General features: G+C 45.7%; 1 protein-coding gene and 1 long non-coding RNA gene across 3 annotated transcripts in view; one reads left to right on the top strand and one right to left on the bottom strand.

Moving 5' to 3' along the window:
- SAP30L (SAP30 like) overlaps positions 1–26,940 on the bottom strand; it is a 387,822-nt gene that overhangs the window by 139,588 nt on the left and 221,294 nt on the right. The window contains exon 5 of one of the 2 annotated variants that reach the window (XM_069199615.1): positions 3,627–4,134. The exons of the other annotated variant lie outside the window; for it this stretch is intronic. The gene's annotated coding sequence lies outside the window, so the exon portion shown is untranslated. Of the gene's footprint in view, positions 1–3,626; positions 4,135–26,940 lie in introns of those variants that run through there. 2 annotated transcript variants of the gene reach the window in all.
- The window catches only part of LOC138245745 (uncharacterized), a 116,910-nt gene that overhangs the window by 28,834 nt on the left and 61,136 nt on the right, over positions 1–26,940 (top strand). The gene's annotated exons all lie outside the window — the stretch shown is intronic.

The raw sequence follows: 26,940 nt of genomic DNA, 5'->3' as shown, positions 1-26,940 counted from the left end.
ACTGTGCTTGCGAAGGGACAACAGGACTGCCCTCATCACCTCCCTCACACTTTACTGGAAGGAGTTATCCAATGGGACTCCTCCAACTGAAAAATCACTCCCAGAGTCTGCGCCATTGTCCTATCCCTCAGATGCTGTCTCAGTATCTGCTGTCTCAGTCTCTGATCCTATGTCAGAGCTGTCCTCTATAACCAGAGTGACGTCAGCAGCAGTCATCCATCAAGATGCCATCTCTGTTATTGGCTAAACTGTTGCTCTAAAACACTAGCCCACTAAGACAGTCACAAAATTGCTGGTGTGTGTGATACGTGCAGTAGAGGCCACCTTACCTGCACTTCTTCCCTCAATCAGCACGTTCTTTCAAGACACTCAAACACCTTGTCACATACCGTTCGTCACAGTCTTTAGCACCTCCTACGCCCAGTCCAACAATCATTATTGGTGCTCCCACTCCCATGTCCTCCTCCTCGGATTCCCTTATTTCCACCCAGCAAACGTGCTCTTCATCTCTCCATAGCCGACCCCCACCCAGCACATACATTTCATTTGTATTATAGCGCAGGTAGTGGCTGACTTTACTAACGTACTAAGCTATTTACTTAAAATACAGATTTGCTCTTTGCAGTAGTCATATAAACCTTCTGTGCTTCTTTTATGCCACTAAAACTGCCACTAGACAAAAGTCTGATCCTTTTGTAGCAGAAACATAATCACAAGACTTACTTGACTTCTTTATTGCTGCCTAAAAGCTACAGTTCAAATGCGTCAGTTGAAGTATGTGCACTGCTTTAAAGACGCAAGCTGCAACTGCAAGACAACTGGTGGCAAATATATATATATATATAAGATATATATATATATATATATATATATATATAAGATATATATATAGATCACTTTTAAATGTGGGTCTGGTTTTCCTGTGAGCAGATTGCAGCCCCCAGGGAAACCACACATGCACTGACAAAAGTGATATATATATATATATATATATACACAGATCTCTATATAGATATATCTATCTACATGGATATATCTATATATATACAAATATATATAGATCTATATATATATATATATAGAGAGAGATCTATCTATAGATATATCCGTGTAGATAGACATATCTATCTACATGGATTGATATATCTATATATAGATATATATATATATATATCTCTCCCTCTCTCTCTCTCTCTCTATATATATATATATATATATATATATATATATATATATATATTTTGTAGTTGTAGGGTTTCCTTGGGGAAACCCTACAACTACTAAAAAAAAATTGCCCCCACAGGGTAAATTAGCCCCTGGGGGTGGCGCCATCGCTCGCGATCGCGCCCCATTCAGGAAGGCCTCGTATGAAAGGGGAGGGTCTCCCCTTTCATACGAGGCCTTCCCGAATGTGGGGAAGGCGGTTTGGGGCCGTTTTCCCCATCGGAGCAGAAAGCGGCCCTACGGCCGCTTCCTGCTCTGATGGGGAAAACAACACAGTGATGCACTGACGTCACAAAGGGGCGGGTGGGGGGTGGGGGGAGACACGGAAGCTCTTCCGTGTCTCCCAGTATTAAAAAAATGTAAAAAAAGAAAATCCTCTCTGGTGTCGGCCACTGGTCGTGACCCGCACCAGGGAGGTAGTGCGGGCGTCAAAAGGGGTTAACCAATTCGTTTATGGTCGCACCTGCACTGTCTGATACGGAACCACGCAACTTGCCTCAATAGTAGCCCCAGAGTCACCCGAACTTTGGCCATAACTGTTATGTCAGCTGCAACTTATCCAAGCCCCAAACCTCCTTCAAAATGCTCCAATGCAGTCACAGCTGCGCCCAGAATTCTAGAAAGATCAAAAATAAGTAAGTGACTGTTTTCCAGCACTTTTAAATGAATCATTAACAGGGACTATGCTCTACTACTATATTTCACTAGACAAATCCTTGAAGACTTATTGCTGACAGCCTACGACCTGGTCCCTGATAAATTAAATCTTTTTCAGAATAAACCACAAAATAGCGCTCTGCTTCGACCACACCAGCACAAACACAATTCAACCCCTTATGAGAAAGCATTTTGTAAACAGAGGGGTCGTTTTTTGAAAGCTTTAAAAGTAGCTGACAAAAGTAGAGTGCTGCATTATAAAATATCTACAACTATGAATACTAAATAGAAATCCTAGAAAAATATAAACAGGTACCATGCATTTTGCCATCTTTGAAAACATTCAGTGTGTAAATATATCACTCCCAGGGGACCACGGAGAAAAATTAATTCACACTTCTGTAGCATTAACATAACCTTAATTTCAATGTGTGGAAGAACATTCATGATAATATCGGCAACTTAGATTGTGCATACCATAAACTGAATAGTCTACTAGTAAATAAATGAGTGAGCCTATTTCTGAAGCACAAGGGTACTCATACTTTGGTCCTGAAATGCCCAAATACCTTTGCAGCAGCACATTAAGTCACTGAGAAGTGGCACTAGCAGATAAAAATGTTGACCACTTATCACTTAGCATCTAATCATCTTGGCGGGTTACATACTTCCAAAGACAGGTCCGAGGCCACGAAAACAGAGACGTTGCCAATCATTCAGTCTAGTATCTTTACTTGTTCTCTGTCAAAGTGTGGTTTGAGTGGCCATGAAAAGACTGAATTCCTGTAGACAGCCACAAAAGCTGTAACTTTCTAACAGCTGAGCAAGCAAAACTGCAACCTAAACGAAGGAGGACACCATAGACTAAAGACTGAAGTGGGCTTGTTTGACTAGTGTGTAAAGTCTCAGCATAACTAAGATTCATTTGACATAATTATAATCAAACGTAGACCACCACAAGGTTAGACACAAGTGTACCACCACTGGGTTGATACACCATTAAACCGTCAAGAAGAGGTTGCATCTCATGTGCTAACCAAGTGTAAAGGAGACAACGCTCATTATTGAGAGGCAACACCAGCAATTCTCATCAAAGTTGCTATATTAACTGAACAGGGCTATACCTTAGAAGTGATGTTGTACTTTAAACAGTATGGTTCCACCAAGTGTTTCGGTCTCATTGAAGTCAGGTATTTACCAGTCAGAAAGCACAGAGCACCGCTACTGCCTTCCTGATCAGATGTGCCCACTCTCACTCACTTAACAGAAGATGTACTGTCCTTGTCCTTAAACAACCTCTCTATAGCAACAGTTCATGTTTGGTAGCATCTCTGTGTTTGTCTCTCCTGCCTTGCATGACAAGAGTCAGAGACTGGGGTTGTTAGTGGTAATGTGCATGTACTCTTCAAATGGACAGGGAGTTTTCCCTCTAAGGTCTCCCAACACTGGGTATTAGTTATTTGTAAAACGTGCATAGTTCTGAGACCATCCTTATTTTAGGCTTAAACTCAGATGAACTTTGCGCAATAGTCGCTCCGCTACCATCACGAATGACAGCGTTTGTTCCTGCCTTTAACGTTATACCCAAGAGCCCTACCTTTCTGCAGTATCAACTTACAATAACAAATCTTATACCAATGATCCAAGTCACATAACATACGAAGCAGCAGATTAGTATCTCGGCAAGCTCACACAAAGCACTGCGGCTTATTCCAGATACTGTATGTTTATAAAACACAACCTAGTTTAATGAGCTTCATACACCAAAAGACGCAGTTGCTAGGATGATGGTAGGGGCCTGCGCTAGAGGCTTCATTTTGCAGCCAGCACAGGAGGTGGAAGGGCTGGCTGCAGCCTTTGTAGGCACAGCCATGGGGCAAACAGGAGCCAGGCAGTGGCACATGATTACAAAATAAATAATAAACTTAGCACTCTGCGCAATTAAAACATCAGCGCTCGTAATGTGTGGTGAGACCAGTCACTCATTTTAAAAAATAATAATAAAGTAGTCCAGACACAATGGATAAAAAATGGCTGCTGCGTAGGTTTACAGTATTTGGCTGGTACTCTCAGGGAGGGCTAAACACTGGGAGAAGCATGATGTATGCATGGCCTTGTCAAATGGGAATAACCAAAAATGGAATGACGATGGTGCTAGAAAATGGGAAGCCTATGGGCAGGCTGTAAACCCACAAAGTAGATACAGCATGTCTCGGTTCGAGCCAGCACATGCGCTCCATTTAGAGCTGAGACCTAAAAAGGAAAAAAAGCAAGATTGAGTCAATGTTATCGGCTCATAGTATTTCTCTACTCAAAGATTCTGAAATTTCAAACAAATTCAAAATCTTAGGATTCCAAACTATACACGCCTGAAGAAACAATCTTTGGATTCTATTGCACAATAACACTCACAAATTCCTACAGATTCTGACTTGTCTATGTATTTCTCTCCTCTAAAAACAGAAATTACCACAAAGGAGATACTCTCAGCAATGTATTTAATTAAAAAAAGAAAGCTCAGAGTCCAGATGGATTCACAATAGAGTTTTATCTCCACTTCTCTAAATCACAACTACCCAAACTGTTTAAACTATTTTATTTATTTATTTTAAATAAACATGCGGGGGAGGCTCCAAGATGCTTTAATTTGTTTAATCCATAAGGAGGGTAAAGATCCTAAAATATGTAAAAACTGTAGACCTATTTCATTGGTCAATTTAGGCTATAACATTTTTGCAAAGTTTGTTGCACTCCAGAGTAATACATTGTTACCTAATCTAATAGAGCGAGAATAAGCAGGCTTTGTTGGAGATAGACATTTTCTGATAACATTAGATTATTATTTAACATTTTAAGTAAATCTAATAAATATAAGCATTCATTGGCGGCTATCTCTCAAAGCAGAAAAATAATTTGATAGAATGAATTGGTCTTTTATTTTTCATTTGCCCCGGTGGTTTGGTTTTGGTCCTTATTTCCTTAATTTAGTTTTTTGAATGTATTCCACACTGGCACCTTCTATATATGTAAATGGGTTGATTTCCTCTTCCTTTTCACTATATAGATGAGTTAGAAAAGGATGTCCTCTTTCCACGTTGCTTTTGATCTTGGCATTAGAACATTTCCTATTAGATATAATCCTAATATCATGGGATCTCAATATGGGGATAAACAGATCAAATTAGGAGCATATGAAGATGGTATTTTGATGTTTATTTCTAATTCAACTTTATCACTATCTGCATTTCTTCAAGAAGTCAAATGCTTTGATTCAGTCTTGGGATATAAATGTAACTGATAAGTGTTAAACTTTTCCTCTCAATAATGTTTTAAACATGAATTTCATTGCATTGCATGGAGCCCTCAAAAATTAAATACTTGGGATTATGGTTTACGAATATTATCAAGGACACTGACTCAATTAATATAAACTCAGTCATAACAAAAATGTCATCTTTAACTTCCATATCTAATCCACTGTATCTATGATGGTGGGGTAGATTAAATTCAATGAAAATGACACTTGTCTCTATTATTCTTTTTTACTTTAGCTAATATCCCTGAACGGATTCCGGGTCATTATTTTGAAACTGTAGGAAGCTGGCAGGTGTGTGGTGGGTACCTAAGGTACTCACACCTTATGCCAGGTCCAGGTATTCCCCTATTAGTGTAGTTTAGGCAGTGCCTAGAAGCCCAGCTCTTTAGAGACAGCTGTGGATGAGAAGCTAAGGTTTATCTTGGAGACATGCAAAGCTCATGCAGTACCACTGTAGTCACACAGCACTTACACACATGAAAGAAAACACGTTACTTTAGTGACACTATTACTAAAAAGTACTAGAGAGGCAATCCTCCAATAGGAGGTAAGTAACACACTGGATATGTACTCTAGTAATCAGCAATAGGCAAAGAAAGTGTTAGAAAAAAGTGCAAATAGCAATAGACAATAGTGATCCTCTGGTGAGCCCAAACCATATACAAAAAAAATGGAATGCGAACACAGGACCCGCTTAGGTAACTGGAATGTGTAGAGGGGACCTGGGGGTACTAGCAAACCCCAAAGTTAAGTACCACAGTGCCCCTTAGTGACAGGAAGAAAAGAGTAAGTGACTGGATTTTTCCCAAACCACTCAAAAAGAAGGAAAAGAAGAAAATGCAACACCCAGACAAGACTGCAAGAAACCAGCGGTGGATTCCTGAAGAGGAAGACATGTGGAAGAAGGGGACCAAGTCCAGAAGTCACAGAAGAGTCCAGGGGGAGCAGGATCTACTACCAACCCAGCTGTGGTTGCAGGAGTTGGTCCATGGTAGGACGAAGACGATCAGGAATGCAGCCCCGGAGCAGGTGAAGAGTTCCTGGAGGATGCAGTTGACGTCCCACGCTGGATGGATGATTGCAGTTGGTCAGTGGCGTGGAAGAGCCACCGACAAGCCTTGGCAAAGGCAAAAGTCATTGTGAAGCAAAAGTGGGGCTGCCGGGGACCCGCGAGGTCCAGGAGGTCTCAACCCACAGGGGGTCATTAGGGGACCCTCAGCAAGGCAGAGAGTCCACAAAAGAAGAGGCAGCTCCAACAGGAGACCCACTGGACGAGGAACCAGGAGTCGCAGAGGGGCCCACGCAGCACAACTAGAGAAGGGTCCCACACCGCAGGAGAAGCACGCAGAGGGCTGTGCGTCACAGGAATGAGTGCTGGGGGCCGGGGCTACTGGGATCCTGAAGATCCCTTGGAGGTGATGCCAACAAACCTTGGTAGCTGCAAGAGACAAAGTGCATGGGGGTACTGTTCTGCGTGGGAAAGCAAAAGCTTACCTCCACCAAAGTTGGATAGCTGGCAGAGAGGACCGAGAAGACTACTCTGACCACCACCCTTGATGCAGGATCCATGCAGCACAGGATGAGAGGCAATCCACACAGCCGTTTGTCGTTGCAGTTGGTGCCTGCGGATGTTGGGGAGTGAGTCCTTCACTCCAAGGCAGATTCCTTCTATATTCTTGTGCAGAATGAAGACTTGCCACCCTCAGAGGATGCACATCTGGGGAAATGTTGCAGAAGCTGGAAGGAGTCGTGGCAACAATGTTGCAAGCAGAGTTTTCGTCGTGTATGCAGATTGTCGGTTCCTGAAGGGTCCAGTCGTGGTTCCAGTAGCCAGAAGTGGAAGTAGAGGTTGCAGTGGAGTCCTGCTGGAATCTTGCAAGCCTAATCTGAGGAACCACCCAAGAGAGAGACCCTAAATAGCCCTAAAAGGGTGATTGGTCACCTAGCCTTGTGACAACTTATCAGGAGGGGCTCTGATGTCACCTGTCGGACCTGGCCACTCAAATGCTCCCAGAGGTCCATGCCAACCTTGGATTAAAGATGGCAGAACCCAGGGACCCTCTGGAGGAGTTCTGGGCACCAACCCTGAGGTGGTGATGGACAGGGAAGTGGTCACACCCCTTTCCATTGTCCAGTTTCTCGCCATAGCAGGGACTGGAGGTCCCTGAACCAGTGTAGACTGATTAATGGAAGGCGGGCACCAAATGTGTCCTTCAGAGCATACCAGTGGCTTGGGAAGGCTACCCCTCCCAAGCCAAGTAACACCTATTTCCAAATGGAGAGGTTGTTACCCCTCACTTCCAAAGGAAATCCTTTGTTGTGCTTTCCTGGGCTTGACCTGTTCAAGCAGCTTGGGCTGCCTGGAAACCCAGAGAAGGCTGGTAGGAGCAATGCTGGGGGTCCTCTAAGGAACCCCCAGAGTGCATGGGATCATATTTCTAATACTGGCAACAGTATTGGGATATGATTCTGACATGTTTGATACCAAACATGCCTATGTTCGGAGCTACCATTATGTAGCTGGACATAGGTAGTGACCTATGTCCAGTATGGGCATAAAATGGTGTCCTTGCACTCAAGCAGTCCAGGAAAATGGAACTGGAGTTTGTGGGGGCATCATTGCTAGTGCAGGGGTGCATAGTGACCTATGTATAGTATGGGCATAAAATGGTGCCCCGCACTCAAGGAGTCCAGGAAAATGGAACTGGAGTTTGTGGGGGCACCTTTGCTAGTGCAGGGGTGCCCTCACACACAGGTACTTGCACCCTGCCCTATGGGCTAGGAGGGCCTGCCATAGGGGTGACTCACAGTGACCTCGTGCAGTGACCTGTAGTGACAAGGGTGCATGCACCATTTCACGCAGGCTGCAATGGCAGGCCTGCAGATGCACTTTGCATGGGCTCCCTAAGGGTGGCATAATACATGCTGCAGCCCATGGGGATCCCCTGGTACACCAATGCCCTGAGTACCATATTCTAGGGATGTGCATGGGGGCACCAGTATGCCAAATGTGGTGTGTAAGTAACCAAGTTACCAAGCTAGAAGGTAGAAAGTATAATCACTGGGGTCCTGGTTGGCAGGATCCCAGTGAACAAAGTTAAACACACTGACAAAAGGCAGAAAATGGGGGTAACCATACTAAGAAAGAGGGTACTTTCCTACAGAAACCATAATCACTATTTTATTTACGTTTCTGTAGCAGGACAAACATTCTAAACTAAACTACAGCATCCCAAAGACTTAGGTGGGATAACATTTCCCAACTGTCCTTCATATTATACTGCTTTTTCTTAAATCAATCTAACTACCTTAATACTGATAACAGTCTTCCCCCTACCCTTTATGAATTGATATCAACTTATCATTTCTTTTGCCATTCTCAGTGGCTGAATTTTTAACATTTACTGAAAAACCTTGCTACTTATCCCGCCCCATGCTTAAGAGTCACTTAAGAATCACTAAACAACCTTTAGGAAGATCCCCAAACTGAGGTAGATATATTTTTTAAATATTCCCTTTGGTATAATAAGCTAATTAAGAACAAAGACAGACCTAGTTTTTGGAAATCTTGGCGAAAGAAAGGTCTCCTATAGGTTAAAAAAAAAGACTCAATAGTAATACATGTATGATGTTTCAACAGGAACAATCACATTTTTCAGTTAAATGACCGCCAGCCTGAACAAGGCGGTAAACACTGTCATGTTCCTTATGAGGGCCTATATCTCATACCACTGTCTTCCAATGCATCCACTCTACACAAGATCATTACTGCACCCAGCATTTCAATTTTAAGAGACAAGCCACAAATTGAATTACAACGGGAAAAAGATTTTAATGTTCCTTGGTCCACACAGTTATGGAATAAAATGTGGCTCAAAATTAGCAATTCATCTAGAGTAGCAAACCTTACCAGCTCGGCCTGCTGCCGCATGACATGGCATTCATAAAGCCTTGCCCATGACTGCCCTGTTAGCCTGTTTTGCTTCACTACTGTTTGCTGTATCTTACTTCCCTGTTGCCTGATTGTAGCTGCATTTGTGCTTCTCTTGTTTCTTGCTGTATCCATATTTTATGGTATTTATGTGCCTGATTGTAGCGCTACTGTCGCTTCACCATTGCTTTGCTGCTTCGGTATTGTCATTATTCTTGCTGCTACTATTTATTCTGTCTGATTGTTGCTAGATCATAATCGCCTCTTACTGCTTGTTCTCCTCCAGTTACGCCATTGTCACCTCACTACTCTCCCTGCTGTTTCTATTTCTCTGCTGTCTTTCTCCTACTTCCTGCCTGCCTTGCCTTCTTCCTCGGTGCCCCTGCCTCCTCCCAGGACTTACTGGATTCTGCCCAGGAAGATGCACTGAATCTGTCCTCATCACCATGTGGGATGATCTTAAAAACACAACAGACTGCAATAGAGTTGCTGCACTACTTTTCCTGGACCTCTCAGCTGCCTTTGACACAGTCGACCATGACATCCTAATACAATGACTCTATGAAGCTGGCATAGAGGGGACTGCTCTCGACTGGATCACATCCTACCTTCAAAACAGAACAAATGCCACCCATACTCCCCCACCCCTCTCATCCAAATCCTACTTCACAAAAGCAGGGGTCCCTCAAAGATCAAACATATCACCCATGCTTTTCAAAATCTACATGATGTCATTACCAGCAATGATCAATAACTTTCAACTCACATGCTACAACTATGCAGATGACACACAAATACTCCTTAAACTGGAATGCCTCAAAGACATTTACAACTCATAAATCTTCAGTTGCCTCAGAGCCGTTGATCAGTGGATGACATGGAGCCATTTGAATGCTTCCAAAACAGAAATACTCACATGTGGCGACTGGAAAAATTATGACCTGCGCTGTGCCTGGACTGACAATCTGGGACCTTCTCCTAAAGTATCCAAGGAAGTTAGAAGCCGTGGAATTACCATGGACTCCAAGTTAACAATCAATGCTCAAGTGGGCAAATTAGCAAGATCAAGCTTCATAACCATGAAAACTCTCTGAAGCATCTCCCCCACCTAGGATATCCACTATGTTTCTTGTACTATCTAAACTGGATTACACACATGACCTCCACCATGGATCATCTCTATCTACTATGAAAAAACTACAACACATGCAGGACAGCTGCTAGACCACTCCTACATGTAAAGCCACAAGCCCACATCTTCCAGTCTTAAGAACCCTAGATTGGTTACCGGTTGCCAGAAGATTCACCTTCAAACAGCTTTGTATCACCCACAAAGCAATACTTGGAATACGACCACTTTTCATCTGGAATAAAATCACCCAATACATTCAAAAGAGCTCTGCTCAAAATTGACCCCCGCCTCAAAACACCACCATACAAGAAAAAGACAATAGGTGGGACATATTTCTCTGTTGAAGCAGCCAAACTATGGAATGTATTACCCCAAATATAAGATTCATGGATAACTATCTTATCTTCAGAAGACTACTCAAGAGCTGGCACTTTCCTACATTACTGCCATACTTAAACAGCAATGGACTGCATATCCCTGTGTATGTAAACATTTATAATTTGATTATATGTAGAAATCTGGATATGTGCATTTCTTTGAACAAATAGGTATAATAACTATTTTATCTACTTAGACCTGTTTAGTCCTTTTTTAACAAATGTATATTTTACTTACAGTTAAATGTATATATGTATGTATGTGTATGTACGAGTATATATATATTATGAAGGTATATTATGTATATGTGTATGAATGTATGTGAATGTATATTTTTCTACGCTTAACATGTTCATAGTTTCTATATAAGCTGTTTGATTAGATGCTTGAGTCTCTGTTTTTATCTATCACATTAGATATTAAATTAACTATTTATCTACAAGCATTTCACTATTGAAATATTGAAGAAAGATAAAATACTGTTATAAAAGTACACAAATAAATTACCTTCAATTACTGCAACTCTTGAAAGTCAGTGTTTATACGATACAGCCTAAATCTCAATATATTATATTCCTTACACATATTCCCTTACTATGAAATCATGTACCTATATATTTATTATTTTAGTCCTACTGTACAATAGGGAAAAATACTCTCTCAAAAGCTTTACTCTGTCTCACCATCACCCTATACCTCTATCAATCTATCCTCTATTTCCACTCTCTGGCTCATCCCAAACCCATTCTACTACTATGATCTCCAAAATAACCCTTCCTAGACTCTTTCCTCCTCTAACCCTCCTGGCTCACCCCAAACCTCAGTTTACCACTGTGATCTCCCAAACAACCCTACTAAATTATCCCTCATTTATGTCTCCTTTGACTCATCCCAACCCCAATTTTACTAATATGATCGCCCTAATCCCTTTCTACAAACTCTTCCCTCCCCATCTCTCCTTTACTCATCCCAAACCTCATCTTACTACTATGATCTCCCAATTAACACTTCTGGATTCTTCCCCTTGTATTCCTCTATTTTTCTATTCAATCCAACTAACAGACTCACATGTCCTCTGGTCAAATTAAACCTTACCTCCCTATACTAATACTAAGAGTGTACTCATATTTCCCTATACTAATCCACCACTAATACTTTTGGGTTCAAGAGTAGAGTGCTACTCGCCGAAAAGCACTTTGATTCCTCATCAGGGGTAGTAAGTGCTATATAAATACAGTTACAATTACAATTACTTAATGCACCACCAGCACACAAAAGACAAACCTGTCAGTGCCCATCCGTGCCTGGACCATGCCCAGCGCCAGGAACCTCGGCTTCCCCACCTCTCGGAGATACTCCTCCACCAAAGTGCGAGCCCTGTACACCAGACTCTGCAACAACAACTGCTGCCACACCTCACCTCGATAGATAGTAGGACCTTTCACCTGCCGGCACTGTCTTGTCTCCTACAACACTGAAGCACCCACATGCACTACCACTACCACCTCACCAACTATGCCAACCACAACCACCTTGGAACAAATCCACTGCCTCCTGCTCACCGCACTCTGAAGGCATGCTACTGAGATCTGGGACATCATCGCCTCCCTCACCCCCCACGTTGTCTTCTTCACCAAGACCTAGTTCGACGCGCATACGCTCCCAACATCGCCGCAGCAACTCCAGACAGCCGAGATAGCACATGGGGACCACATCAACAAACACGGTGGAATCACCATCATCCGCAAAGAAACCATCCACTGCACCGCAACCACAGACGACACCATCCTGATCATGGAACACCTCAATTTCCAACTCCAAATCGACAGCAAAACCATCATCAGAGGCACTCTTGCCTACAGACCTCCAGGACCATGCCCCAATTTCTGCAATGCCATCGCCAAATTCATCGCACCACTCGCCGTTGACTCCCAACACTAATCTTCCCTGGAGACCTCAATTTTCACCTCAACCACACCAAAACCGCCAACCTTCTCCAAAGCATGAAAAGCATTAGCCTCATCATACTAGTCACTGACCCAACACATTTTGTAGGACACACGCTTGACCCCATCTTCATGGCCAGAAACAAACTCAAGTACAGCCATGTCACCAAGCTCACCTGGACAGAATATGCCACTGTCCACTTCCCCATCAAAGGATTGCCTTGCACTGCCACCAAGCACCTCAAATTGCCATTGAAACAAAGTATCAGAGAGCCAATGGACTGGCATCCTCAACACTGCCCACCCTAACATAGAAATCAGCCTAGAACAGGCTGTCAAGAACTTCTCTGCCTGGATCACCAATTGCGTTGACTGAGTCGCCCCAGTCAAGCCCACCAAACTCTAAAGACCAACCAAACAGGCCAGTTGGTACACCTCAGAACTCAGAAACGCAAAATGCAACTGCAAGCAAACTAGAAAGGAAATGGTCCACCAGCAAGGAACCCACAAACCGAGCCACCCTCAAGTCATCCCTCAACTAATACCACCAACTACTGAAAAAAGATGAAAAAGAATGCCCTAGCCGACTGTGTTGAAACCAGCTCTAATCACAGCCAAGAACTCTTCAACATCACCAGAGAATTCTCCAACCCCTCAGCCACCAAAAACACCATCAACCCTTCTCAGGAACTCTGTGACCCCATAGTGGACTGCTTCCACAACAAGATCTCCACCATCTACAAAAACTTTGAATTATAATCCACTGCCGCTGACACCCTTAGCCTCCTCGCTTCTACAGAGGGTAACCACAATGGTATCTCCAATCACCTGCTCGCCGCCTGGGACCAGCTCACCATACAAAACACTACAGCCATCATGAACTCTGTCCACTCAGGAGTACTCACGGACCCATCTCTCCCCTACATTTTCAACCTCAGGAGCAAGATGATCAGCATCAGCAGCAAGCTCACTGCAACCTTCAACTTATCCATAACCACGGCCACCTTCACCGAAGTATAGAAACACTCATAAGTTAAACCCCCTTCCCAAGAAACCTTCTGCTGACCACAGCAAACTGAGGAACTACCGTCCTAACTCCCTCCTCCCCTTTCCCGCCAAAATCCTCGAAAAGGCTATCAACTTCTAGCTTACAGAACACCTGGAAATCAACAATCTTGTGGACCCCTTCCAATCCAGATTACACACTAACCGCAGCACCAAAACCACCCTGATTGCTGCCATGGATAACATCAGAACCCTCCTCGTCCAGGGAGAAATGGCAGCCCTGATCCTCCGAGACCTTTCAGCAGTTCAACATGGTATCTCACTACACCCTTAGAAAAAATCTTCATCACATCAGAATCCAAGGAGACATCCTGAAATGCATCGCATCCCTTCCTCACCGGAAGAACCCAGAGAATATGCTTACCAGCTTTCGCCTCTGAACCCAAGAACATCATCTGCAGTGCCCCTCGAGGCTCATCCGTCAGGCCTACACTGTTCAACATCTACATGATCCCCCCAGCCAACATCATCAGAACCCATGGAATGGACATCATATCCTACGTAGACGACACCCACCTCATCTTCTCACTACTAGAAGACCCCTTCACCATGAAGGTACATTTTCACAAGTGCATGACGGGTATCGCCGATTGGATAAAAAACAACTGCCTAAAACTCCACACTGAAAAACTGAAGTACTGATGTTCCGGAACACCACCTCTCCGTGGAACGACTCCTGGTGGCCTACTGAACTAGGACCAGCACCCACCCCGACAGACCATGCTTGCAATCTTGACATCATCCTGGACAGCAGGCTCACCATAAAAGACCAGATCAATGCATTCTCCTCAGCATGCTTCCTCACTCTTCACATCCTCCATGAGATCTTTAAATGGATCTCCATCAACACCAGATGAATCCTACTCAAGCCCTACCCACTAGTCAGCTAGACTACGCAATGCACTCTATGTAGGAATTAACACATCTCTCCTGAAGGGACTACAGCCCATACAGAAGTCAGAGGGCAGTATCATCCTCGACCTCCCCAAACAGACCCACAGCACCTCCCACCTCAAGAAACTTCACTGACTCTCCATTCAGAAAATATGCCAATTTATGATGCTGATCCACACCTACTATACCCTTCCCAATCAAGGACCAGAAAAAAAATTAACCATCACCTGAACTGCCACCAACCCTACAGACGCCTGCGCTCTGCTTTCCTCTCCCTCAAACACCCCCCTGCATCCGCTGAAGCAAATATTGAGGATGCTCCTTCTTTGCGGCGAAATCCTGGAATGAGCCCCCTCTTCTCATTTGGACCTCAGCCATTCTTCTGGAATTCATAAAAGGACTCAAAACTTGGCTATTCAACTGAACCCCTTTGCAGCATCGTCCTCAGAGCCTAGATACCCTTGTGGGTGATAAGGTGTGCCTTACTGTAAGGAAATGCCTCCTTGGCATGGTTGCCCCCTGACTTTTTGCCTTTGCTGATGCTATGTTTACAATTGAAAGTGTGCTGAGGCCTGCTAACCAGGCCCCAGCACCAGTGTTCTTTCCCTAACCTGTACTGTTGTATCCACAATTGGCAGACCCTGGCATCCAGATAAGTCCCTTGTAACTGGTACTTCTAGTACCAAGGGCCCTGATGCCAAGGAAGGTCTCTAAGGGCTGCAGCATGTCTTATGCCACCCTGGAGACCCCTCACTCAGCACAGACACACTGCTTGCCAGCTTGTGGGTGCTAGTGAGGACAAAACGAGTAAGTCGACATGGCACTCCCCTCAGGGTGCCATGCCAGCCTCTCACTGCCTATGCAGTATAGGTAAGACACCCCTCTAGCAGGCCTTACAGCCCTAAGGCAGGGTGCACTATACCATAGGTGAGGGTACCAGTGCATGAGCATGGTACCCCTACAGTGTCTAAACAAAACCTTAGACATTGTAAGTGCAGGGTAGCCATAAGAGTATATGGTCTGGGAGTCTGTCAAACACGAACTCCACAGCACCATAATGGCTACACTGAAAACTGGGAAGTTTGGTATCAAACTTCTCAGCACAATAAATGCACACTGATCCCAGTGTACATTTTATTGTAAAATACACCACAGAGGGCACCTTAGAGGTGCCCCCTGAAACTTAACCGACTATCTGTGTAGGCTGACTAGTTTTAGCAGCCTGCCACAAACCGAGACATGTTGCTGGCCCCATGGGGAGAGTGCCTTTGTCACTCTGAGGCCAGTAACAAAGCCTGCACTGGGTGGAGATGCTAACACCTCTCCCAGGCAGGAATTGTCACACCTGGCGGTGAGCCTCAAAGGCTCACCTCCTTTGTGCCAACCCAGCAGGACACTCCAGCTAGTGGAGTTGCCCGCCCCCTCCGGCCAGGCCCCACTTTTGGCGGCAAGGCCGGAGAAAATAATGAGAATAACAAGGAGGAGTCACTGGCCAGTCAGGACAGCCCCTAAGGTGTCCTGAGCTGAGGTGACTCTAACTTTTAGAAATCCTCCATCTTGCAGATGGAGGATTCCCCCAATAGGGTTAGGATTGTGACCCCCTCCCCTTGGGAGGAGGCACAAAGAGGGTGTACCCACCCTCAGGGCTAGTAGCCATTGGCTACTAACCCCCCAGACCTAAACACGCCCTTAAATTTAGTATTTAAGGGCTACCCTGAACCCTAGAAAATTAGATTCCTGCAACTACAAGAAGAAGGACTGCCCAGCTGAAAACCCCTGCAGCGGAAGACCAGAAGACGACAACTGCCTTGGCTCCAGAAACTCACCGGCCTGTCTCCTGCCTTCCAAAGATCCTGCTCCAGCGACGCCTTCCAAAGGGACCAGCGACCTCGACATCCTCTGAGGACTGCCCCTGCTTCGAAAAGACAAGAAACTCCCGAGGACAGCGGACCTGCTCCAAGAAAAGCTGCAACTTTGTTTCCAGCAGCTTTAAAGAACCCTGCAAGCTCCCCGCAAGAAGCGTGAGACTTGCCCCACTGCACCCGGCGACCCCGACTCGGCTGGTGGCGATCCAACACCTCAGGAGGGACCCCAGGACTACTCTGATACTGTGAGTACCAAACCCTGTCCCCCCTGAGCCCCCACAGCGCCGCCTGCAGAGGGAATCCCGAGGCTTCCCCTGACCGCGACTCTTTGAACCTAAAGTCCCGACGCCTGGGAGAGACCCTGCACCCGCAGCCCCCAGGACCTGAAGGACCTTGACTTTCACTGGAGGAGTGACACCCAGGAGTCCCTCTCCCTCGCCCAAGTGGAGGTTTCCCCGAGGAATCCCCCCCTTGCCTGCCTGCAGCGCTGAAGAGATCCCGAGATCTCTCATAGACTAACATTGAAAACCCGACGCTTGTTTCTACACTGCACCCGGCCGCCCCCGCGCCGCTGAGGGTGAAATTCCTGTGTGGGCTTGTGTCCCCCCCGGTGCCCTACAAAACCCCCCTGGTCTGCCCTCCGAAGACGCGGGTACTTACCTGCAAGCAGACCGGAACCGGGGCACCCCCTTCTCTCCATTCTAGCCTATGCGTTTTGGGCACCACTTTGAACTCTGCACCTGACCGGCCCTGAGCTGCTGGTGTGGTGACTTTGGGGTTGCTCTGAACCCCCAACGGTGGGTTACCTTGGACCAAGAACTGAACCCTGTAAGTGTCCTACTTACCTGGTAAAACTAACAAAAACTTACCTCCCCCAGGAACTGTGAAAATTGCACTAAGTGTCCACTTTTAAAACAGCTATTTGTGAATAACTTGAAAAGTATACATGCAATTTTGATGATTTGAAGTTCCTAAAGTACTTACCTGCAATACCTTTCGAATGAGATATTCCATGTAGAATTTGAACCTGTGGTTCTTAAAATAAACTAAGAAAATATATTTTTCTATATAAAAACCTATTGGCTGGATTTGTCTCTGAGTGTGTGTACCTCATTTATTGTCTTGTGTATGTGCAACAAATGCTTAACACTACTCCTTGGATAAGCCTACTGCTCGACCACACTACCACAAAATAGAGCATTAGTATTATCTATTTTTACCACTATTTTACCTCTAAGGGGAACCCTTGGACTCTGTGCATGCTATTCCTTACTTTGAAATAGCACATACAGAGCCAACTTCCTACATTGGTGGATCAGCGGTGGGGTACAAGACTTTGCATTTGCTGGACTACTCAGCCAATACCTGATCACACGACAAATTCCAAAATTGTCATTAGAAATTGATTTTTGCAATTTGAAAAGTTTTCTAAATTCTTAAAAGACCTGCTAGGGCCTTGTGTTAGATCCTGTTTAGCATTTCTTTTAGAGTTTAAAAGTTTGTTAAAAGTTTGAATTAGATTCTAGAACCAGTTTTAGTTTCTTAAAAAGTATTCCAACTTTTAGAAGCATAATGTCTAGCACAGATGTGAATGTGGTGGAACTCGACACCACACCTTACCTCCATCTACAGATGAGAGAGCTAAGGTCACTCTGTAAACTAAAGAAAATAACAATGGGCCCCAAACCTACCAAAATACAGCTCCAGGAGCTTTTGGCAGAGTTTGAAAAGGCCAACCCCTCTGAGGGTGGCAACTCAGAGGAAGAGGATAGTGACTTGGAGGACAATTCCCCCCTACCAGTCCTATCTAGGGAGAACAGGGTCCCTCAAACCCTGACTCCTAAAATAATAGTCAGAGATGCTGGTTCCCTCACAGGAGAGACCAACACCTCTGAAATCACTGAGGATAGCCCCAGTGAAGAGGACATCCAGTTAGCCAGGATGGCCAAAAGATTGGCTTTGGAAAGACAGATCCTAGCCATAGAGAGGGAAAGACAAGAGATGGGCCTAGGACCCATCAATGGTGGCAGCAACATAAATAGGGTCAGAGATTCTCCTGACATGTTGAAAATCCCTAAAGGGATTGTAACTAAATATGAAGATGGTGATGACATCACCAAATGGTTCACAGCTTTTGAGAGGGCTTGTGTAACCAGAAAAGTGAACAGATCTCACTGGGGTGCTCTCCTTTGGGAAATGTTCACAGGAAAGTGTAGGGATAGACTCCTCACACTCTCTGGACAAGATGCAGAATCTTATGACCTCATGAAGGGTACCCTGATTGAGGGCTTTGGATTCTCCACTGAGGAGTATAGGATTAGATTCAGGGGGGCTCAAAAATCCTCGAGCCAGACCTGGGTTGACTTTGTAGACTACTCAGTGAAAACACTAGATGGTTGGATTCAAGGCAGTGGTGTAAGTAATTATGATGGGCTGTACAATTTATTTGTGAAAGAACACCTATTAAGTAATTGTTTCAATGATAAACTGCATCAGCATCTGGTAGACCTAGGACCAATTTCTCCCCAAGAATTGGGAAAGAAGGCGGACCATTGGGTCAAGACAAGGGTGTCCAAGACTTCAACAGGGGGTGACCAAAAGAAAGGGGTCACAAAGACTCCCCAGCAGAAGGGTGATGAGACAACCAAAACTAAAAATAGTAAAGAGTCTTCTACAGGCCCCCAAAAACCTGCACAGGAGGGTGGGCCCAGAGCCTCTTCACAAAACAATGGGTACAAGGGTAAAAACTTTGATCCCAAAAAGGCCTGGTGTCATAGCTGTAAACAGCATGGACACCAAACTGGAGACAAGGCCTGTCCCAAGAAAGGTTCCACTCCAAACTCCCATCCAGGTAACACTGGTATGGCTAGTCTCCAAGTGGGATCAACAGTGTGCCCAGAGCAAATCAGGGTCCACACTGAAGCTACTCTAGTTTCTGAGGGTGGGGTGGATTTAGCCACACTAGCTGTCTGGCCGCCTAACATGCAAAAATACAGACAGCAACTCTTAATTAATGGGACTAGAATAGAGGGCCTGAGGGATACAGGTGCCAGTGTCACCATGGTGACAGAGAAACTGGTTTCCCCTGGCCAATACCTGACTGGAAAAACTTACACAGTCACCAACGCTGACAATCAGAGAAAAGTACATCCCATGGCAATGGTTACTTTAGAATGGGGAGGGGTCAATGGCCTGAAACACGTGGTGGTCTCCTCAAATATCCCAGTGGACTGTCTGCTTGGAAATGACCTGGAGTCCTCAGCATGGGCTGAGGTAGAGCTAAAAACCCATGCAGCAATGCTGGGTATCCCTGAACTGGTGTGTGTGAAAACAAGAGCACAGTGCAAGGCACAGGGTGAAAAAGTAGAGCTGGAGTCTGGAAAAATGGCCCAGCCTACCAAGAGAACAGGAAAGTCAGTTGGGAAACCAACTGCAACACAGCAAAAGAAAGGGAACCTCTCTTCCCAGGAAGAAGTTCTGCCCTCTGAGGGAACTGAGCCTTTGGAGCTTGAACCTTATCAGGTTGAGCTCTTGGGCCCAGGGGGACCCTCAAGGGAGGAGCTGTGTAAGGGACAAGAAACCTGTCCCTCTCTTGAAGGCCTTAGGCAGCAAGCTGCTGAAGAGTCCAAAGGCAAGAAAAATGGAACGCATAGGGTCTATTGGGAAGATGGACTCCTGTACACTGAGGCCAGAGACCCCAAACCTGGTGCCACTAGGAGAGTGGTAGTGCCTCAGCTGTTCAGAGAGTTCATCCTAACATTGGCCCATGACATTCCCCTTGCTGGACATTTGGGACAAACCAAGACGTGGGAGAGGTTAGTCAACCACTTCTACTGGCCCAATATGTCCAACATGGTTAAGGAGTTTTGCCTCTCCTGCCCCACCTGTCAAGCCAGTGGTAAGACAGGTGGGCATCCAAAGGCCCCCCTCATTCCACTTCCAGTGGTGGGGGTTCCCTTTGAAAGAGTGGGTGTGGACATAGTTGGTCCACTGGAACCTCCCACAGCCTCAGGAAATATGTATATCCTGGTAGTAGTGGATCATGCTACCAGGTATCCTGAAGCTATTCCCCTTAGGTCGACTACTGCCCCTGCAGTAGCCAAGGCCCTCATTGGTATCTTTACCAGAGTGGGTTTCCCTAAGGAGGTGGTGTCTGACAGAGGTACCAACTTCATGTCAGCATACCTAAAGCACATGTGGAATGAGTGTGGAGTGACTTATAAATTCACTACCCCATACCATCCACAAACTAATGGCTTGGTTGAGAGATTCAACAAGACATTAAAAGGCATGATCATGGGGCTCCCAGAAAAACTCAAAAGGAGATGGGATGTCCTCTTGCCATGTCTGCTTTTCGCTTACAGAGAGGTGCCACAGAAGGGAGTAGGATTCTCACCCTTGGAACTTCTGTTTGGCCATCCTGTAAGGGGACCACTTGCTCTTGTTAAAGAAGGCTGGGAGAGACCTCTCCATGAGCCAAAACAAGACATAGTGGACTATGTACTTGGCCTTCGCTCTAGAATGGCAGAGTACATGGAAAAGGCAACCAAAAACCTTGAGGCCAGCCAACAACTCCAGAAGTTTTGGTATGACCAAAAGGCTGCACTGGTTGAGTTCCAACCAGGGCAGAAAGTCTGGGTTCTGGAGCCTGTGGCTCCCAGGGCACTCCAGGACAAATGGAGTGGCCCTTACCCAGTGCTAGAGAGGAAGAGTCAGGTCACCTACCTGGTGGACCTGGGCACAAGCAGGAGCCCCAAGAGGGTGATCCATGTGAACCGCCTTAAGCTCTTCCATGACAGGGCTGATGTGAATCTGTTGATGGTAACAGATGAGGATCAGGAGGCAGAGAGTGAACCTCTCCCTGATCTTCTGTCATCAGACCCAAAAGATGGCACAGTAGATGGAGTGATCTACTCAGACACCCTCTCTGGCCAACAGCAGGCTGATTGTAGGAGAGTCCTACAACAGTTTCCTGAGCTTTTCTCCTTAACCCCTGGTCAGACACACCTGTGTACCCATGATGTGGACACAGGAGACAGCATGCCTGTCAAGAACAAAATCTTTAGACAGTCTGACCATGTTAAGGAAAGCATCAAGGTGGAAGTCCACAAGATGCTGGAATTGGGAGTGATTGAGCGCTCTGACAGCCCCTGGGCTAGCCCAGTGGTCTTAGTCCCCAAACCTCACACCAAAGATGGAAAGAAAGAGATGAGGTTTTGTGTGGACTACAGAGGGCTCAATTCTGTCACCAAGACAGATGCTCATCCAATTCCAAGAGCTGATGAGCTCATAGACAAATTAGGTGCTGCCAAATTCCTAAGTACCTTTGACTTGACAGCAGGGTACTGGCAAATAAAAATGGCACCTGGAGCAAAAGAGAAAACAGCATTCTCCACACCTGATGGGCATTATCAGTTTACTGTTATGCCCTTTGGTTTAAAGAATGCCCCTGCCACCTTCCAAAGGTTGGTGAATCAAGTCCTTGCTGGCTTGGAGTCCTTTAGCACAGCTTATCTTGATGATATTGCTGTCTTTAGCTCCACTTGGCAGGATCACCTGGTCCACCTGAAGAAGGTTTTGAAGGCTCTGCAATCTGCAGGCCTCTCTATCAAGGCATCCAAATGCCAGATAGGGCAGGGAACTGTGGTTTACTTGGGACACCTTGTAGGTGGAGGCCAAGTTCAGCCACTCCAACCCAAGATCCAGACTATTCTGGACTGGGTAGCTCCAAAAACCCAGACTCAAGTCAGGGCATTCCTTGGCTTGACTGGGTATTACAGGAGGTTTGTGAAGGGATATGGATCCATTGTGACAGCCCTCACTGAACTCACCTCCAAGAAAATGCCCAAGAAAGTAAACTGGACTGTGGAATGCCAACAGGCCTTTGACACCCTGAAACAGGCAATGTGCTCAGCACCAGTTCTCAAAGCTCCAGATTATTCTAAGCAGTTCATTGTGCAGACTGATGCCTCTGAACATGGGATAGGGGCAGTTTTGTCCCAAACAAATGATGATGGCCTTGACCAGCCTGTTGCTTTCATTAGCAGGAGGTTACTCCCCAGGGAGCAGCGTTGGAGTGCCATTGAGAGGGAGGCCTTTGCTGTGGTTTGGTCCCTGAAGAAGCTGAGACCATACCTCTTTGGGACTCACTTCCTAGTTCAAACTGACCACAGACCTCTCAAATGGCTGATGCAAATGAAAGGTGAAAATCCTAAACTGTTGAGGTGGTCCATCTCCCTACAGGGAATGGACTTTATAGTGGAACACAGACCTGGGACTGCCCATGCCAATGCAGATGGCCTTTCCAGGTTCTTCCACTTAGAAAATGAAGACTCTCTTGGGAAAGGTTAGTCTCATCCTCTTTCGTTTGGGGGGGGGTTGTGTAAATTACCAATCCTGTTTGATTGACTGACTCAAACATTATTTCTATATACAGGGAGTGCAGAATTATTAGGCAAATGAGTATTTTGACCACATCATCCTCTTTATGCATGTTGTCTTACTCCAAGCTGTATAGGCTCAAAAGCCTACTACCAATTAAGCATATTAGGTGATGTGCATCTCTGTAATGAGAAGGGGTGTGGTCTAATGACATCAACACCCTATATCAGGTGTGCATAATTATTAGGCAACTTCCTTTCCTTTGGCAAAATGGGTCAAAAGAAGGACTTGACAGGCTCTGAAAAGTCAAAAATAGTGAGATATCTTGCAGAGGGATGCAGCACTCTTAAAATTGCAAAGCTTCTGAAGCGTGATCATCGAACAATCAAGCGTTTCATTCAAAATAGTCAACAGGGTCGCAAGAAGCGTGTGGAAAAACCAAGGCGCAAAATAACTGCCCATGAACTGAGAAAAGTCAAGCGTGCAGCTGCCACGATGCCACTTGCCACCAGTTTGGCCATATTTCAGAGCTGCAACATCACTGGAGTGCCCAAAAGCACAAGGTGTGCAATACTCAGAGACATGGCCAAGGTAAGAAAGGCTGAAAGACGACCACCACTGAACAAGACACACAAGCTGAAACGTCAAGACTGGGCCAATAAATATCTCAAGACTGATTTTTCTAAGGTTTTATGGACTGATGAAATGAGAGTGAGTCTTGATGGGCCAGATGGATGGGCCCGTGGCTGGATTGGTAAAGGGCAGAGAGCTCCAGTCCGACTCAGACGCCAGCAAGGTGGAGGTGGAGTACTGGTTTGGGCTGGTATCATCAAAGATGAGCTTGTGGGGCCTTTTCGGGTTGATGATGGAGTCAAGCTCAACTCCCAGTCCTACTGCCAGTTCCTGGAAGACACCTTCTTCAAGCAGTGGTACAGGAAGAAGTCTGCATCCTTCAAGAAAAACATGATTTTCATGCAGGACAATGCTCCATCACACGCGTCCAAGTACTCCACAGCGTGGCTGGCAAGAAAGGGTATAAAAGAAGGAAATCTAATGACATGGCCTCCTTGTTCACCTGATCTGAACCCCATTGAGAACCTGTGGTCCATCATCAAATGTGAGATTTACAAGGAGGGAAAACAGTACACCTCTCTGAACAGTGTCTGGGAGGCTGTGGTTGCTGCTGCACGCAATGTTGATGGTGAACAGATCAAAACACTGACAGAATCCATGGATGGCAGGCTTTTGAGTGTCCTTGCAAAGAAAGGTGGCTATATTGGTCACTGATTTGTTTTTGTTTTGTTTTTGAATGTCAGAAATGTATATTTGTGAATGTTGAGATGTTATATTGGTTTCACTGGTAATAATAAATAATTGAAATGGGTATATATTTTTTTTTTGTTAAGTTGCTTAATAATTATGCACAGTAATAGTCACCTGCACACACAGATATCCCCCTAACATAGCTAAAACTAAAAACAAACTAAAAACTACTTCCAAAAATATTCAGCTTTGATATTAATGAGTTTTTTGGGTTCATTGAGAACATGGTTGTTGTTCAATAATAAAATTAATCCTCAAAAATACAACTTGCCTAATAATTCTGCACTCCCTGTATAGTAGACTTTTAACTACATCTGTTTCATTGATTAAAATGAATTTGAACATTACATTTAGCTGTTGGTCTTGTAACACCGTTGGTCAATGTACATCACATGTTATTCTCCTATCCTCGCACACATCAGTTCTGACTCAGAGTAAGGAAACAAATTCATTATATTTTTTCAAAATAATGTTCCTTTTCATACTCCAATATACATGCTAGGTAGATTAGACAAATGGAAATGTTGTACTTATAGTTTTCACATGACTGACCTGTTATTGACAGTTGCCTTTTAACAAATTACCAAGAATTGGAAAGATACTTCTGCTAATTCCTTTCAGGCATGGTGGTATGGTATTTGCTGCAACCTTCATCTAGACAGAGCCTATGTTCAACTTTTGACTTTAGCTATACAAAGGGACACTATCTGGACTCCTGTTACACTTTTTATAAACTAATCTGCCCAATACCTTACTACTCATCACCTATCTCTCGAAGAAGTTAGCAACCCCCCCTTGAATGTTCTGATGTATATAACACTAATATCTATATATTTCTAGTTATTTATTGTACTTCTTAAGGTTGAGTATTCATGAAATGTATCACACACATGCATTTATTCACTGGTATTGTTTTTGATATTTGTGCTGTTTGCATTGCTACTAGCACCATCTATTTTCCCTTCTCCCTCTTTTCAAAGCTTCTTTTCTTTCTTCCACTCTCCTTATGTTTCTTCTTTTAATTCTTGTCTCTCCAAACCTGATATGACATTCAGGGGGTCATTCTGACCTCGGCGGTAAAAGGCGCCTACCGCCGGTCAGAAATCCTCCATAATCCCGCCGCGGTCGCGGAAACCCGCCACGGTCATTCTGACCCGCAGAAGGCAAACCTCCGAAAATCCGACCGCCACAACAGACCGCCAGACCAGCGGTCGGCGGAAAGGTGGAGGTGACCAAACCTCCACCGTCACGCCAACAGAAATACGCCCATCCCATTACGACCCACGAATCCACGCGGCGGTCATTCAAACGCGGTATTCCATTGGCGGGACACACCGCCGCGGTCAGAATACACACAAACGAACAAAACTCAGCCACATTGGACGATTTGAATCCCACACACCTGATACACATACACACACCACTCCCACACACACAATACAATATAAAACACACACCCACATCACCCACAAACCCCTACGCTAAAAAATTCGTCAAGAAGGCAAGAGCGAGACACCAGCATCCAAAAAATAACAGCCACAGCCACTCAACACCATCACCCACACACTATCCACACACAAAACAACACACACCACCACACTCAACTCACTTAAATACACATACTCCACCCCACACATCATACACACCACCCCATGGCACCCCAAAGACAACCCCGCTTCACAGACGAAGAACTCAGGGTCATGGTGGAGGAAATCGTTCGGGTAGAGCCCCAGCTGTTCGGCACACAGATACAATACACCAGCATTGCCCGGAGGACGGAGCTATGGCAGAGGATTGTCGACAGGGTCAACGCAGTGGGACAGCACCCCAGAAATCGGGAAGACATCAGGAAGCGATGGAACGACCTACAGGGGAAGGTGCGTTCCATGGTATCCAGGCACAACATCGCCGTGCAGAAGACTGGCGGAGGACCCCCACCTCAACCCCCACAATTCACATCATGGGAGGAGGAAGTCTTGAACATCCTGCATCCTGACGGCCTCGCAGGAGTCGGCGGAGGAATGGATACTGGTAAGTTGAAGCTTCAATACTGCTTCCCCCCCACCTGCATGCCAAATCAGACCCCAAACCTCACCCCCATCCTCGAACCCCACCCTCACCCCCACCCCCATCGTCACCCCCACCCTCACCCCCACCACCATCCTCACCCCCACCCCCAGCACACCTATTCCCCGCCAATGTCTCACCATCACAACCCACACATCCCAAAACCTAGGCCTGCATGCGTCCACTAAGCATGGACACCCATCACCAAAGCATGCCCAATGCATATACACATCCCCCCCACAAGCCACCCTCACCAAAGCCCCCACACACGAATGCCAGCACTTGGGGACACGAGAACCCACAGATACACCCATATGCCACACATTGAAACTATAACCATACCTCTATACCCCTGCAGGACCCGACCGTCAACACACCGCGGCGGAGGGGCCAGAATTCTCCACACCCCCCACCCAAGAGGCCGTCAGCGATGACAGCAGCTCTGTCGACCTGGACACCGATGACCAGCCCGGACCATCGGGGACCTCTGGACAGTCGGTTCCCCTCACACAGGCCCAGGCCACTACAGACCCAAACCCCTCTGGGAACACCAGCACAGCTCCCACCCAGCGGGCCCATGCCTCTGTCTCCAGGGCGCGTCAATCTGCGGTGTGGGTGTGTCTACCACTACAGGGCACCCAGGATAACCCACCACCCCAACAACAACAGGGACCTGGGGGCAGTGGTAGTGGGCACACCGGCCAGGGGGCAGAGGCCCAGGGAAACAGGGGAACTCGGAGGGCAGCTGTGCGACAGGGGGG

This window comes from Pleurodeles waltl, chromosome 7, assembly GCF_031143425.1.
Source record: "Pleurodeles waltl isolate 20211129_DDA chromosome 7, aPleWal1.hap1.20221129, whole genome shotgun sequence".
NCBI lineage: Eukaryota > Metazoa > Chordata > Amphibia > Caudata > Salamandridae > Pleurodeles > Pleurodeles waltl.
The sequence above is the reverse complement of the archived record's forward strand: the minus strand, read 5'-3'. Positions and strand labels throughout refer to the sequence as shown.